Below are 17213 nucleotides of genomic sequence, written 5' to 3' on the forward strand. Positions count from 1 at the left end.
AAGCCCAGATTACAGAAGGTCCATTCCCGGAGCCCAACTAGCTAAACCTAATGGCCCAGAACCCTGAACCAACCCATCAGATTAGGGTTTCAAACCCTAAAACAGATTAGGGTTTCAAACCCTAAAACAAATTAGGGTTTTAACCCTAATCCCCTAACTACTCAGCCACCGCCTTGAATTCCTCAGTTCCCAGCCGCCGCTCAAGCCAGATTCCCATTACCGAGCCGTCGTCGAGTTCCCGAGTCACCAAGCCGAGCCTCCCTTCCGATCGTATCTGATGAACGCATCAACAACAGTGACCAAAATCCGAACGCATCAACAACAGTGACCAAAATCCCTCAAACAGTGAAAATGGACATAAAATCAAAAAAAAAAAAATCCAAAAGAAATCTTATCCTAATTCTAGGATATTATGACCCTACGAAAATCAATCGTCCATCAAATATTAGCTACGCATGCATGACTAAGGGGAGACGATAAATGGAAAGAAAAAACGAAAAAGGAAGAGGGGGAGGAGATTCGGAAAAAAAAAACCGATATTCGAAAAAAGAAAATAACATAGAGAGAAAGAAAAGGGGAAGTCTTACCCTTGTAGATCTATCCCTTATCAACCTCACCAGAGCTTGAAAAACCCTGAATCGAAGGTAAAACGTTCTTTTTTCTTGAATCTAGGTTTGGATTAAAAGGGGTTCTCGGGTTTTTTTGGTGGGGTGAAGGGTTGGGTTTTCAAAGGAAATGAGGAAGAAAGAGGATTGAGGGTCTTTAGGGGTCGGTTTGCTCCCCATGGCCACCGATACGGTGGCCGGGGAGCCTCTGTTTTGTTGTTGCGGCGAGGGAGAAGGGAGAGTAGAGAAAGGGAAAGGCAGAAGGAGGCTGAGAGAGGGGTTTGAAAATGATTTAGGGTTCGGTTGTTAACCCTTAAATTGGGATTATATCCCAGCATTCAATACGGCGTCGTTTTAGGCCTAGGGAGGGAGACCAAGTGTTGGGTTTAAGGGTTAATGTCAACTTTGGTCCTCGTTATTTTGTAATCTCATATGCGTTTTTTCCATTTTTGGGGTAAATTACAGTTTAAGTACCTTGAGCTTTGTAATGCTTGTAATATGATCCTTAATGAAATTTCATCTTTCTAGTTCGATCTCTTTATTTATTTCGTGTTTCGTTTTAATCCTATATGATTAGTATTACCTTTTCTAAGTGTTTAGATTTTTGGTTGCTTATTTTGTATAGTGTTCGTTTTAGTCATCATTTACATGTTTTATGTAATTATTTGACTTTGAGCCTTTATCTTTACACTGTTATAAACTAGTCACTATTCATGTTTTATATCATTTTGTCTATATTTGATTCTGGTTTTAATATTTTCGAATATTTCAATTTGATCACTGATTCAATGTATTCTATAATCTTTGTGTTATTCGAATTTGGCCACTACATTTGTAAATATTTTATTTTAGTCATTGTTTTAGTTTTTTTGTTTAATTATTTCTTAATTCTCCATGTTTCTGTGAAATTTCATTTTAGTTCTCTATATTATTTTTGGGTTATCTTCATTTTGATACATGTATTATTTAATATTTGTAATTCGGACTTTGGTTTTTTTACTGTTTAGTCCCATTAGTTTCTATTTCTTTATTTTGGTCCCTAAATTTCTTTTTCTTCTGTTTTTTAACCTATTCAGCTTCTGTATTTGCTATTTACTCCCTTAAATTCTTGTATTTACTATTTTAGTACATCAAGTTTCTGTTTTTCTTCCTTTTGATCCTTGTAATTACAAATATTTACCTTTTGATAATCTTATCTTGGTTTATAATATTTTCTTTTTTATTTTAGTCATTTATGTATGATTTTATTGCACTTATTATTTGGTTATTTGTATTATGTAAATAATGTTTTTAATTTCATTTAATGTAAATATTTTATCTTGTATTTGTAATTACAATTGTTTATATTACGTTTTTATCCATGAATGATTTTTTGATTTATTTTCAAGTACGTAGAATGAGCGTGGAAAGTACCACTTGACCGAAGTGGTGTGATCCGGTACGGCATTTTAACGACATAAAAATTTGAAATAAGTCGAGTATATTTTGCTAATTAATTTGTTCAAACGATGCAATGTGTGTTATTTTAAGTGACAATTTATTTTATTTTATGTGAATGTAAATTTCAAATTTTTAATTTGTATTCAATTCACGTTTAGTTAATCAATTTACTCGTATGTAAACATCGTTTTTAGTTATATTTGATTCGCAATTTTTTACATAATCAATGGTAGAATATTCTTTTACAAAAGAGAAATAGTTGAAATAGCTTTCCCGACGGAGGATTGCAAATTTCAAGATTTCTTATCGAGTTAAAGGATTTTCTTTAAATAGTTAACTCGAAGCAAATTAATCGTAATTTAACTTTATATTCGATTTGTAATTTCCATCATCACGACGACATGTAAGCGACACAGTACCAATTTTGGGCGTTGTGGGGTATTTACCTTTCCCCACACGTAACCGACTCCCGAATCCATTTAAATGAATCTTTGGTAACGCATACCGAATTTTGTCTAAAAAATGATTTTTCTTAAAATTGTTTTAAAAGACGTTTTTAGGTATTCGACCTACCTAACCCAAAGGTCGATGGCGACTCTATTCAATTTATTCCAAATTAATTCCAAATCACCAATTTTTCCAAAATTAAAGTCATAATCGTTTTAAAAATAATATTTAATTGTTTAGTAAAAAAAATGGTTATGACAATATCCATCTATAGAACCATATCCATCGGACAGGAACCGAGGACTTAGAGAAATCCGGCATATTCTTGCCAGGGGCACACAATTCATCTTCAGATTCACTCCGCGTGAATTAAAGGAAACGAACAGAGCTATGGAAATCAAGCTAGTTAAGAGTGCATCGCACACCAGAGCTTTGGAAATCAAGCTAGTTAAGAGTGCATCTCACACCGGTGAGATTTCGATATTCAAAGAAACAATACATGCAGACTCGAGCACCAGCATCGCATTGAAATTTCAGAATGTATGGATTCCAATTGCTTCTTCAGGCCAGAAAAGGAAGAGATTTGGTAGGAAAAATATGGTCGTTATGAGTTAGAGACGTAATAAAAGACTGTGAAATGACTGACCTGTAAATGTTCCAATGCATTTTGGGCACGCGGTTCAGCCATCGAAGCTTCAAAGTCGATGTAGAAAAGATAGTCGAAGTACCTGGAACCACACATCAACGGATTAATAACATTAATTTGATCACTAGTTATGTTAATCCCACTGTCAAGAAAAATGTGTTTTGCTTTTTCTATCTGAATACGAGTATACTACACTTACATGACACTCCCTCTGTTAGAATCGTCGACGACCCTCAGAGGATGCCCTTTTTGTTGTCGACTCTCCATCTGAAAATTGCTCCAAGAGGCGAGATAACAATCAGAATCGTCTCCGATAATGATAAGACAAAGATGACACTGCTATAGTTACCTTTTTTAGATTAGTATCCCTTAGAGAGAACACAGCCAAGGCTTTGAATAGCATGCCAGGACCTTCTTCTAGAGTAAAAACTATACTGGTCTGGAAAGTCGAAAGATTATCAACGAAAGAGACACAATAACCGAATAAATGACCAAGTTCAAGGAGGTATACCTTATAAACCCTGTCCGTTCCGGGAATTATGGGTTCTCTTGCAACCATCTGTTCCGGTATCATGGTGCGTAGAACCACGAACAATAAAATAACAAGAAACGAACAAGATACAACACGAAGATCTCGAAAGTACCCGAGCAGCACCAGCAGAATCATCAGCACTAACTCTAATAATGCCTAAGTTGGTAAGGGCCATATCACATTGAGCAAGTGCCTGAAAATGAGGATATTCTTAGCAAAACTAAGACTTCAAGAATCGAAATGCCCAACCTTGGCACGAAGTTTGCACATTCGATAAAGCAAATTCCTAAGTGATAATATATTTTACATGTTAAGATTTGGCGACTTCCAGAACAAACAAGAAAATAATATGATATCGAGATATGCTCCAGAACGCGGCGGGTTGGAATTCTCTCCAGGAAGCGCTCCGTCGCCGGAACTCCGACATTGCATTGGTTCTACTAAAACTCCACAACCGCTCCGCCTGGTGCAAGTGGCGCCGCCGTTTTCCTCTCGTAATCGCCGTCATCCGCCGAATGCCTGATTTCTACATGGAAATCTCTTTTCATTTCGAAAGCTATGTAATTCCGTTCGTCGGGAAAATAGCCCCTTCCGGTACCTGAACGATCTGGAAACGCGACGGTGAATGGAAAGCCAAAGTGTACCACGCACATAACGTGATTTTCAGCTTCAGGTCACGAAAAGTCGTGGGTTCCGAAAACGACGTCGCCGGAAGTGAACAAGTGTTACCATTACAGCTCGACGAAGACGATGATGGTTTCTTCGTATGAGAAAACCAAATTTCGTAATGCCTGATAGAAGAAGGCACAGTAGCTTCGTAAAAGAAGATAGAGAGTGGATTTCTGTAGGGAGAAAGAGTGTGGACTTTTTCCCTTCGGCTGCAACGGTGCCTCCTAGAAGATCGACGTCGTTCGTGACGGCGAAACCTGTACTGCCGCCTCCGCTAACGAAAGAGAAAGAGTACGTTCGAAGTTTGCGGCCGTCTGTTTGGTTAACGGAACAATTTCCTTTAAAAACAGATGAATTGTTACCTTTACTTGATGCGAGAGCTGCTGACCACTAAATTCCCGCCGGGCACATTTTCGGTTAAGGTAAGACGGCGGCTTATTAATTTTTTGGAATGGTCAAATTCTGATTTTAGTCCCTATATTTTATTCCAAATTTAACCTTTAGTCATATATTTTAATTTGACATGGTTTGGTCTAAATGAATCGTGTAGGACCAATGTTGTTTACGATTTGTGTTTTTCAGACAACGATTGGTCTCTAATTGTCTATTGGGGTTTTGCAGGTTGCAATTCCGGTTGTTCCGACCGTAAGGGTGGTGATAACGTTCACGAAATTCGCCGAACTCCAATCGACGGAGCAGTTCTTCACCCCACTCTCGAGTCCTAGATATTTTTCCAGTAGTGGAGTTGGAAGAGGCCAAACAGAGGATGATCTGAAGTTGGATAAATATAACTCATCGTTACCGTCATTGTCGACGACGGCTTGACTGAGGTGAAGCAATAGTCGATCATTGTCGACTAGCAAGCAACAGCAACGGTGGAGTTCTTCAACGGCGAAACAACCGGATCCTTTTGCTATCCCTAGTGGATATACTTGGACCAATGTGGATGATAAGTCCGGCATTCATTTGTAAAGCAAAGCCAAGCTTACTCAGAGACAAAGGAGAGTGTATAGCGAATTGCGAGATCTCAAAGAGAACACATCCTACAAGTGGTCCTTCTCTATTGCCAGGAGAAAAAACCTCATTATCGTTCACCCTTTGCTGTTTTCTTTTTTCAGAGTTTCTTCATGCGCATGCCATTGTCAATCATCACCAACTGCTACTAGCTTTTATGATCAAACCCTTCATCGCTTTTGGGGATACGTGAATCTATTGAGTGACTTCCAGCGATAAAAGAGAATATTGTTCTCTCTAAAAGATTCAAATACGTTTACACAACCCATTTTCGGGATCTAGTTCAAGAATCTGCTTAGCTGCCATTTCGGTAGTATCGACGACTTTATGAACTCTACAATTCAACTCTTTCCCACACGAAAACTTCGACATTTTCTGTCAAAACCCTTGAAAAGGAAAGGGAACGTGTAATTATGAGGCTTAACATTCTGTCTCAACATGTGTAAATACAATGGAATCCCATTTTTGGACCAATAAGTCCTAGAGTAACCTTTGATCCAAAGGAGCACACTTTTCGGTTCGGCAATTTTATCGAACAACTTGAGTGCATGGACCATATCACCGGATTTTTCTCACTCAAGAGGAAAAGGAAGAAGAATCTCGGAAGCTCTATCATATAATCTGATTATCAGACTATCTTGGACAACACAAATCTCCAACTTTTAAAAATATTTCTGAATCCGTCACTCCTTCGATTGATGAGATGTTTGGAAAATCTTATTCATGTAACATCTATATAACTTAATCCTAATAGCCTCTTTTATTATATTGACAATTGTACCAGCCGAACGAATCGACCCTCTAAAATACCTATGATTACGTTCTTCCCAAATGAAATACACAAATCCAGTCCAAGCTACTTTAAGAATTTACACTTCATATTCATGACCATCCATCGAAGATTATCATCCCAGCAGTGCAGCTCCGATTGCTGCAACCCACAAGAGTGCATTACAGCACCCCAAACCTCCCTCGCATAGGAACACTCCAAGAAAAGATGATTTCGAGATTCCATCCCAATCTCACACAACCCACACACATTATCAGCCACCATACCAAACCGAGCCAATCTGTCCCTTGTAGGCAATCTGTCAAGAATCAACATCCAAGAAATTAAGGAAAATTTTGGAACATGAGCCGGAAACCATACAAGCCGATGCCAACTAACCTTCTCCTTCCTTTCCCGAATATTATCCCAAATCCAACCACCTTTAATCTGCAGCCAATTAGCAAAGGATAAAACAATCGCCTAGCCTCCTCACGCATCTTAATCAGTTTTCTAAGGATTCAGCTAAAATGAGGTCTGCATTCAACATTCGAAAAGTCCACAAATTTAACCACTTTAAGATACTGTAATTTTATGCTTTTGCTTACTTGCTTGGAATGTGAGGCTGTAGTTGACATGACATAACAATTACGATCAATTTGCATATTTAAAGATCAAAACTTGAACATATAAAGTAAAATTGTAGTGATCAAGACTCTCCAACTTTTATAAAACTAATTTTAATCAAAATTCCACGAAAAATGCATTTGAACAAGTTATTTGTTTGGTTTGTGACAGAGAGTAGCCGGTTGCTAAACTTTGTTCAAATGGTGGCGTCAATATGGGAGAATATTTTTGAGACATATTTTACAAGTTCTGTGATGATGATAGTAGAGCACTTTCATTGCAATGAGGGTAGGATCTGTAGAGTTGGTGATCGGGATAACTTTTTTCATAGCAAAAAGTGTGGATCTTGCAAAACAATCATTGTTTGCAAGGAGAACTTTATGCAGCATCACTGTCCTATATGTTAGGAGTACCGCTATAATGAAACGTGGTCAGGCGATGCACTGCGAATGTTACTATGAGATGATAAAGCGAGACGATTATCGTTCTCCAGTATGCTCAAAGTCAGTCTAGAATCTGGAAGAGGATAGACGAAGAGATCGAGGCAACTATAATGCCAGAGCAACGTTTGGATCCTATGCGATGACTGCCCCTCCGGTACTCACCCGTCGAAAAGAGCACGACGAGGAGCCAAGCAAGTGAGTTCGAGGCATCCAAGATGGAAGATCCGAAGATGAACTCTTGATTGCATGTTTGATCATTTAAACTTGTATTTCATCATTGGATTGTTGATGTATCACTAATTCACTATAGAATATGATTCAAATTACTGTGGTATTTTTTTATATTTTTCGTATTAGTTTAGTCCCCGAAAATGTTTAATTGCATCATCTTAAACCTCAAACCTCAACTTAAAACCCTAGATCTTAAACCCTATATTCCAACTTAAAACCTCAAATAATAGTAAATATTTTAAATATTGATGCAATTAAACAACTACGAGAACTAAATCAATGCGAAAGTAACCCTAATACAAAGAAATAAATACGTTAATAGTAACTTAAATTCTATATGATGAGTGTGATATTGTAAGAAAGTAACAAATGCACGATCTATATAAATGAAATCAAAGTTATATAATTTTATTCTCTTCGATTGTTTAGCAAGCACCAGTTATCTACCGGTAGAATAGTACTTTGCCATGGTATAGACCCGAGTTCGATTTCCGACAGGTGTGTTTCTTGAAGTAGTGATGATTACTGCACTTATAGTGAAGGTTGTGTTCTTCGCGATCGTATAATTCAAGACGATAAAATAATGCCCCATCTAAACTTTCAAAAAAATTCTCTTCAGTTATTTTAGAATATTAAAAATAATCAGAGTCAAATTTTAAAGAAATTAACTTTTAAAAACAAAAAATAAACTCGATTATTAAGACGGAAGAAGTAGTAGGACAGAGGAAGTATTTATTAATAATAATTTAAATTCTATATGATGAGTGTGATATTAAGACACGTACACCATTGTATTCCTTATAAAATGATTAGTGAATCAAACTTGTTAATATATTTTTAAGAATCAAATCCCACTTGAATGATAATGTAAGAAAGTATCATATAGTCAATCCATATAAATGAAATCAAAGTTATATAATTTTGTTCTCTTCAATCGTTTAGCAAGCACCAATGATCTAGCGGTAGAATGGTACCCTGTCACGATATAGACCCATATTTGATTCCCGACTGGTGCATTTCTTGAAGTAGGGATGATTACTGCGCTTACAGTGAAAAGATTGAATTCTTCATGATCTTCCATTCAAGATGACAAAATAATACGATAGAAGAAGTGTTTGTTATTAGTAATTTGAATTCCCTTTGACGAGTGTAATATTAAGGTAGATTGAATTCTTCATGATCGTCTATTCCTGAAACCTTACTTAAGCGGAATCAAGCTGCTTACCACTTGAACCAACCCGTCCAAATTTAAAGAATTTAACTTTTGAAAATCAATAATAAACACAATTAATAAGACGGAGGAAGTATTTGTTAATAATAATTTGAATTCTATACGATGAGCGTAATATTAAGATATAATATAGTTTTGTTCTCTTCGACGGTTCATGAATCTGTTCAGTAACAAAATAAAAAAGAAGCTCCGAAACGCTATCGTATAATCCATCATGCAGATTATTTTGAAGAACCCAAATCTTCAAATGCAGCGCAATTATCATCACTGCTTCGCGGATGCACCAACCGGGAATCGAACCCGGGTCTGTACCGTGGCAGAATACTATTCTACCACTAGACCACTGGTGCTTGTTGATCAAGTACATAGAAATAAAAATCAAAATTGATAAGAATAGAAAATCTAAGAACAAACTTTAAGAAAAAGTTGAAGAACATGCCAATAATGACATTAATCTCATTTGCATATTCAATTTTTTTTTAAAGTTACAGTCTTATATGTTCATATAATAAACACGAATATTAACCAGAAACCAAGTAGTACAGTGAGAGCTACTGGTGCATTAGGTACCCCCGTTTATTAACCTTGTGCTCAGCTTTACTGCAATACCAACCTTTTGCGCGTGCAACAAGTCTTTCATTCCGCTCACCAATTGCATGCAAGCAAATGGCTTAGTTCCCAACCCATCATCATCATCATCATCAAGCAGCAGATGATGAACAAGTGCTTTCGCAGTAAGAGGAAAAGAAAAACGTACGTTAAGCTTGGAAGTAAATGGATTTTAATAGAGGTTTAAATGAACCGACCTTCAACGAGCAAATCTTTGTTTGTGTTCGTTTGTTTATCTTTGGAGTTGTTCATGCTCAATTCATGTTTGTTTAAATTTTCAATATCATGTTTATATTCGTTTGTTTATTTTAAGATTGTCTGTCCGAGAGCTAGTTTGTTACTTAATAACGATCTCACATAACCAAAAGATTTACGAATAATTTATTAAGCACTATGTTTATTTACGCATTCTAACTTTTAACCATGGCCAAGGAGCGAAGGTCGAAGTAAGTATTATGTTACTTTGTTGGCAGAAAAAAAGGTAGCGACTTCTTTCAAGCTCTCACCGGCCTACCATATTGTGTATTAACTGCTTTCGTAAATCTGTGCCGTGATGTTCAAGTTTCAGTAACTTTAAGTACTTCTTCTCTAGTTATGTATTGGTTCTTGTTTAATGTGTATGTGAGACCTAGTTGGTTCTTTCAATTCTTATTCAATTAAAACAATAAATACGAGAAAAGGAGGAGATCATAACTTTTATATATATATATGTATATGTATATGTTTTGTAGGGTTTAGTACATTATCAGAGTTTTCACGTGAAAACCCTCATTAGAGAGAGAGGGGGGGGGAATGAACTTGGATGAAATCATAGTGGGTCAAGATGTTTAATTTCGAAACTGACAGGGTCCTACTAATTAAATTAGAAAAAGTTGGATACCAAAACTTAAATATTTCATTAATTTTAAAATGAAAGATGTAATGAATTAGAAACATGAGGGTCAAGGCTTAATATAAAAAAATTATTAATCCTTAAAACTTGGAGGATAAGATTTAATTTCACAGTTTTAAAACCATGGTTATAACTCCCTCTCACCTAGGGGTGAACATTCGATCAAGTCAAGTTAAAAAATTTTGAGTTATTCGAGTTGACGAGTCGTATTTTACAACCCGAACTTAACTTGAAATATTTTGAAGTCGAGTCGAATTATTTGAGTTTCTATATTAGTTTTATTATAATTATTTATAGTATTATGGCAAGATTTGTTCCAATTTTTTTGAATTTGTTTAACCATATATATATATATATATTCTTTTCACTTTTTAATGTTATTTAATATATCAAATACAATCTAAATTATAAAATATATTCATAACATTATATTATAAAGAAAATATTTTGAGAGTAAAATATTGATGAGAATATAAAGAAGTCAGAAATTGATGAGAATAAAGAATTTGCAAACAATTGTAGTCAAAAGACCAAATTGAGTAAAATACAAAGTTAAGAGACTAAAAAATAGTACATTTTTAGTAAAAAAAAGTAAGAATTGGAGTTACATAGGTATTTTATTATGGTATATGTGAATGTGGTTCAAATTTGGTAAAAACATATTTAAAATAAAGGATGAATTGAAGAAATAAGGAAATTATGAAAAATTGAGAGACTAAATTAAAAAATATAAAATTTGTTATTAAAAAGAGGAACTGAAAGTATATTATGAAAAATCACTAAGTACATATACTTAGTCAAATTTTTGGTTTTTTGAGTAATTCAAAATTTCAAAACTTCAATTCGACTCGAACTCGAAAACTGAATTGATAATTCGAGTTGACTCAAATAACAAAAATTAAAAAAAAACAATTTTTCGAGTCGAGTTTCACTTACCCCTATTCTCACCATCAACGTGGTGAGGGATAGAGTCAAAATAAAACTTTATGAGTTAAATATAAATAAGAATAAAATGATTATCAGAGTTTAATTATTAAGCTATCAATTTAAAGTAGAGAGGGTTAGAATCTAATTTTTATAATCCTGAAATTTAAAGGACCTAAAAAGTTTTTCAATCGAAAAATGATAGACCGATATGTAATTTGCCTAATCTCAAAACTAAAAGACATAAAAAGAAATTATAACCAAAAATGAGAGGCTAGGATCTAATTCACTAAATCTCAAAACTAAAAGGACCTAAAAAGCAATTGGACCCAAATCTAACATAATGGGCTATATTCATTAACCTTTTAGGGACCATGGGTCCAATCTTTGATTCTGATCAGAATGAGTACGCCAAGATGCCCTTCGATGCAAAATTCTTGGCTTTGTCCCAAAATGAAATGGCTCAATTAATCAAAGAACATATATACTAGGGTGGGCATGGGTCGGGTTGGGTCGGCTCGGGTTTTTAGTCCTACCCGACCTAACTCGAAATAATAAAAATATTTTTATTCAATAAAAATAATGACTTAATTGAAAAAAATAATATATAGAGATGTATTATTGTAATTATTCCTAAATATATAAGGTAAAATTATATATATTTTTCGGATCGGATATTTTTCACCCTAAACCCAACCCTAACATCACATAAAAAAAACCGACACGACCCGAACTCGAATTTTTTTAAAAAAATCCGACCCAATAGGGTCGGGTCGGAACTCGTATGGTTCGTGTCCCATACGAGTGGATCAAGCTCAGCAGCAGCGGAAAAAAAAAGAATGGTGGTCCAGTTAAGGTCGGCTCAGAGAGACGCGTTGGATCTTAGTGGATCAAGCTTGTTATCCTCCCACTGCCAAGAGAGGAAGGTCTTCGCTGCTCTGTGAAACCAGCCTCACGCAGTGCCCTTCGCTCTAAGAGCCACGACACCACAGTTTTCACCGACGTCCCATGACTCAACTCCTGGCTTGGAACGGGCAAGCCATGGCAAAGCCACGTGGGATCCGACTCAAGGAGCCAAACCCATGTTCCACCATCCTAGTGCCCCCACTCGGGTCACAAGCTCCCGTTACAAAGCTCGGCAATAAATACTGTGGGTAGCAACATATAAAAATACCTAATACATGCTCTTGCTTATCCATGTGGGATTCTTTCTTTGAGGTGCTTTTCCTATTTTATATAAATAAGTAAACTGATTACCAGAAAAAAAAGACTTGAGATGAGAACTTGATCCAAAATAATAATAAAAATATTCTTTTATATATTATTAATTGAATTTTGATAAAAAATTATGTTAGCATGACCTTCTATTAAATTTTATTTGAATTAATATTATTAATTTGACAAATTAATATTCTATTTAATTATTTTTAATTTGGATGAAATGTCAAATGTCAAATGTCAAAAGTTAAATGTTATATTATATTAGATAAAATTTCAATTAAAACTTTAAATTAAATGAAAGTCATTAAATCCTATTTAAATTTGAGAATCGAGTTTTATTGAAATCATATTAAATTTAACTTTAAATCGAAAAAATAATATTCGATGCCATCATGATAAATCCATCTCCGGCATCTCCATTTCTTAACGGATACGATGAAAAATCCAATTTTTGTTGGATGAGTGGGAATAATAATAATAATAATAATTGTGAGAAAATGGCAACCGAAGTTGAGTTTCAAAGGTTGAAGGCCCTCAAGAGGGGATATATTGGTGTCACTGTGACTTTGCATTGTCTCTAATGTTCAAAATTTCACAACATTGCACACCTCTTCTCTAGGAGGGTGACGAAAACCTATGGAGACAAAAGAGCTAAATATGAAAGAAAAGAAAGAAAAATAGTTCATGTCGAATAAGCTTTCGAACTAATAAGTCGACCTTCCAACGATTTCCGTGTATAGAACTTTCCTTTCATCTTCAGCTGGATCAAGAAAAGACTTACATGTACATGCATCATCTGTGGGTCGAACCGTCACCGTCGTTGCAGGTTTGAAAGAAAAATGAGGTATACGATGACATAATCTACTGAGTTTGGGAGATATCTGTAGACACCCGTTTTTGTCCGGGTCTTTTTTATTATTATTTATATTATTATTATTATTATTATTATTTATTATTATTATGTTTATTAATTACATATTACAATTTTTGTAGGCCACTAAAGCCCAGATTACAGAAGGTCCATTCCCGGAGCCCAACTAGCTAAACCTAATGGCCCAGAACCCTGAACCAACCCATCAGATTAGGGTTTCAAACCCTAAAACAGATTAGGGTTTCAAACCCTAAAACAAATTAGGGTTTTAACCCTAATCCCCTAACTACTCAGCCACCGCCTTGAATTCCTCAGTTCCCAGCCGCCGCTCAAGCCAGATTCCCATTACCGAGCCGTCGTCGAGTTCCCGAGTCACCAAGCCGAGCCTCCCTTCCGATCGTATCTGATGAACGCATCAACAACAGTGACCAAAATCCGAACGCATCAACAACAGTGACCAAAATCCCTCAAACAGTGAAAATGGACATAAAATCAAAAAAAAAAATCCAAAAGAAATCTTATCCTAATTCTAGGATATTATGACCCTACGAAAATCAATCGTCCATCAAATATTAGCTACGCATGCATGACTAAGGGGAGACGATAAATGGAAAGAAAAACGAAAAAGGAAGAGGGGGAGGAGATTCGGAAAAAAAAAAACCGATATTCGAAAAAAGAAATAACATAGAGAGAAAGAAAAGGGGAAGTCTTACCCTTGTAGATCTATCCCTTATCAACCTCACCAGAGCTTGAAAAACCCTGAATCGAAGGTAAAACGTTCTTTTTTCTTGAATCTAGGTTTGGATTAAAAGGGGTTCTCGGGTTTTTTTGGTGGGGTGAAGGGTTGGGTTTTCAAAGGAAATGAGGAAGAAAGAGGATTGAGGGTCTTTAGGGGTCGGTTTGCTCCCCATGGCCACCGATACGGTGGCCGGGGAGCCTCTGTTTTGTTGTTGCGGCGAGGGAGAAGAGAGAGAGAAAGGGAAAGGCAGAAGGAGGCTGAGAGAGGGGTTTGAAAATGATTTAGGGTTCGGTTGTTAACCCTTAAATTGGGATTATATCCCAGCATTCAATACGGCGTCGTTTTAGGCCTAGGGAGGGAGACCAAGTGTTGGGTTTAAGGGTTAATGTCAACTTTGGTCCTCGTTATTTTGTAATCTCATATGCGTTTTTTCCATTTTTGGGGTAAATTACAGTTTAAGTACCTTGAGCTTTGTAATGCTTGTAATATGATCCTTAATGAAATTTCATCTTTCTAGTTCGATCTCTTTATTTATTTCGTGTTTCGTTTTAATCCTATATGATTAGTATTACCTTTTCTAAGTGTTTAGATTTTGGTTGCTTATTTTGTATAGTGTTCGTTTTAGTCATCATTTACATGTTTTATGTAATTATTTGACTTTGAGCCTTTATCTTTACACTGTTATAAACTAGTCACTATTCATGTTTTATATCATTTTGTCTATATTTGATTCTGGTTTTAATATTTTCGAATATTTCAATTTGATCACTGATTCAATGTATTCTATAATCTTTGTGTTATTCGAATTTGGCCACTACATTTGTAAATATTTTATTTTAGTCATTGTTTTAGTTTTTTTGTTTAATTATTTCTTAATTCTCCATGTTTCTGTGAAATTTCATTTTAGTTCTCTATATTATTTTTGGGTTATCTTCATTTTGATACATGTATTATTTAATATTTGTAATTCGGACTTTGGTTTTTTTACTGTTTAGTCCCATTAGTTTCTATTTCTTTATTTTGGTCCCTAAATTTCTTTTTCTTCTGTTTTTTAACCTATTCAGCTTCTGTATTTGCTATTTACTCCCTTAAATTCTTGTATTTACTATTTTAGTACATCAAGTTTCTGTTTTTCTTCCTTTTGATCCTTGTAATTACAAATATTTACCTTTTGATAATCTTATCTTGGTTTATAATATTTTCTTTTTTATTTTAGTCATTTATGTATGATTTTATTGCACTTATTATTTGGTTATTTGTATTATGTAAATAATGTTTTTAATTTCATTTAATGTAAATATTTTATCTTGTATTTGTAATTACAATTGTTTATATTACGTTTTTATCCATGAATGATTTTTTGATTTATTTTCAAGTACGTAGAATGAGCGTGGAAAGTACCACTTGACCGAAGTGGTGTGATCCGGTACGGCATTTTAACGACATAAAAATTTGAAATAAGTCGAGTATATTTTGCTAATTAATTTGTTCAAACGATGCAATGTGTGTTATTTTAAGTGACAATTTATTTTATTTTATGTGAATGTAAATTTCAAATTTTTAATTTGTATTCAATTCACGTTTAGTTAATCAATTTACTCGTATGTAAACATCGTTTTTAGTTATATTTGATTCGCAATTTTTTACATAATCAATGGTAGAATATTCTTTTACAAAAGAGAAATAGTTGAAATAGCTTTCCCGACGGAGGATTGCAAATTTCAAGATTTCTTATCGAGTTAAAGGATTTTCTTTAAATAGTTAACTCGAAGTAAATTAATCGTAATTTAACTTTATATTCGATTTGTAATTTCCATCATCACGACGACATGTAAGCGACACAGTACCAATTTTGGGCGTTGTGGGGTATTTACCTTTCCCCACACGTAACCGACTCCCGAATCCATTTAAATGAATCTTTGGTAACGCATACCGAATTTTGTCTAAAAAATGATTTTTCTTAAAATTGTTTTAAAAGACGTTTTTAGGTATTCGACCTACCTAACCCAAAGGTCGATGGCGACTCTATTCAATTTATTCCAAATTAATTCCAAATCACCAATTTTTCCAAAATTAAAGTCATAATCGTTTTAAAAATAATATTTAATTGTTTAGTAAAAAAAATGGTTATGACAATATCCATCTATAGAACCATATCCATCGGACAGGAACCGAGGACTTAGAGAAATCCGGCATATTCTTGCCAGGGGCACACAATTCATCTTCAGATTCACTCCGCGTGAATTAAAGGAAACGAACAGAGCTATGGAAATCAAGCTAGTTAAGAGTGCATCGCACACCAGAGCTTTGGAAATCAAGCTAGTTAAGAGTGCATCTCACACCGGTGAGATTTCGATATTCAAAGAAACAATACATGCAGACTCGAGCACCAGCATCGCATTGAAATTTCAGAATGTATGGATTCCAATTGCTTCTTCAGGCCAGAAAAGGAAGAGATTTGGTAGGAAAAATATGGTCGTTATGAGTTAGAGACGTAATAAAAGACTGTGAAATGACTGACCTGTAAATGTTCCAATGCATTTTGGGCACGCGGTTCAGCCATCGAAGCTTCAAAGTCGATGTAGAAAAGATAGTCGAAGTACCTGGAACCACACATCAACGGATTAATAACATTAATTTGATCACTAGTTATGATAATCCCACTGTCAAGAAAAATGTGTTTTGCTTTTTCTATCTGAATACGAGTATACTACACTTACATGACACTCCTCTGTTAGAATCGTCGACGACCCTCAGAGGATGCCCTTTTTGTTGTCGACTCTCCATCTGAAATTGCTCCAAGAGGCGAGATAACAATCAGAATCGTCTCCGATAATGATAAGACAAAGATGACACTGCTATAGTTACCTTTTTTAGATTAGTATCCCTTAGAGAGAACACAGCCAAGGCTTTGAATAGCATGTCAGGACCTTCTTCTAGAGTAAAAACTATACTGGTCTGGAAAGTCGAAAGATTATCAACGAAAGAGACACAATAACCGAATAAATGACCAAGTTCAAGGAGGTATACCTTATAAACCCTGTCCGTTCCGGGAATTATGGGTTCTCTTGCAACCATCTGTTCCGGTATCATGGTGCGTAGAACCACGAACAATAAAATAACAAGAAACGAACAAGATACAACACGAAGAAATTGAATTAGCACAAGAAGATCTCGAAAGTACCCGAGCAGCACCAGCAGAATCATCAGCACCAACTCTAATAATGCCTAAGTTGGTAAGGGCCATATCACATTGAGCAAGTGCCTGAAAATGAGGATATTCTTAGCAAAACTAAGACTTCAAGA

The 17213-nt window shown here is 35.2% G+C and overlaps 1 non-coding gene and 1 pseudogene across 1 annotated transcript; one reads left to right on the top strand and one right to left on the bottom strand.

Moving 5' to 3' along the window:
* Positions 1-4032: 4032 nt before the first annotated feature.
* On the top strand, positions 4033-5572 carry LOC120204021 (annotated as a pseudogene).
* A 3358-nt stretch (positions 5573-8930) lies between these two features.
* Positions 8931-9001, bottom strand: TRNAG-GCC. Its single transcript has one exon. It is a non-coding gene; the product is annotated as a tRNA-Gly (tRNA).
* Between the last annotated feature and the right edge of the window lie 8212 nt (positions 9002-17213).

The sequence above is a fragment of the Hibiscus syriacus genome, unplaced genomic scaffold, assembly GCF_006381635.1.
Source record: "Hibiscus syriacus cultivar Baekdansim isolate YM2019G1 unplaced genomic scaffold, ASM638163v2 tig00010533_pilon, whole genome shotgun sequence".
Lineage (NCBI taxonomy): Eukaryota > Viridiplantae > Streptophyta > Magnoliopsida > Malvales > Malvaceae > Hibiscus > Hibiscus syriacus.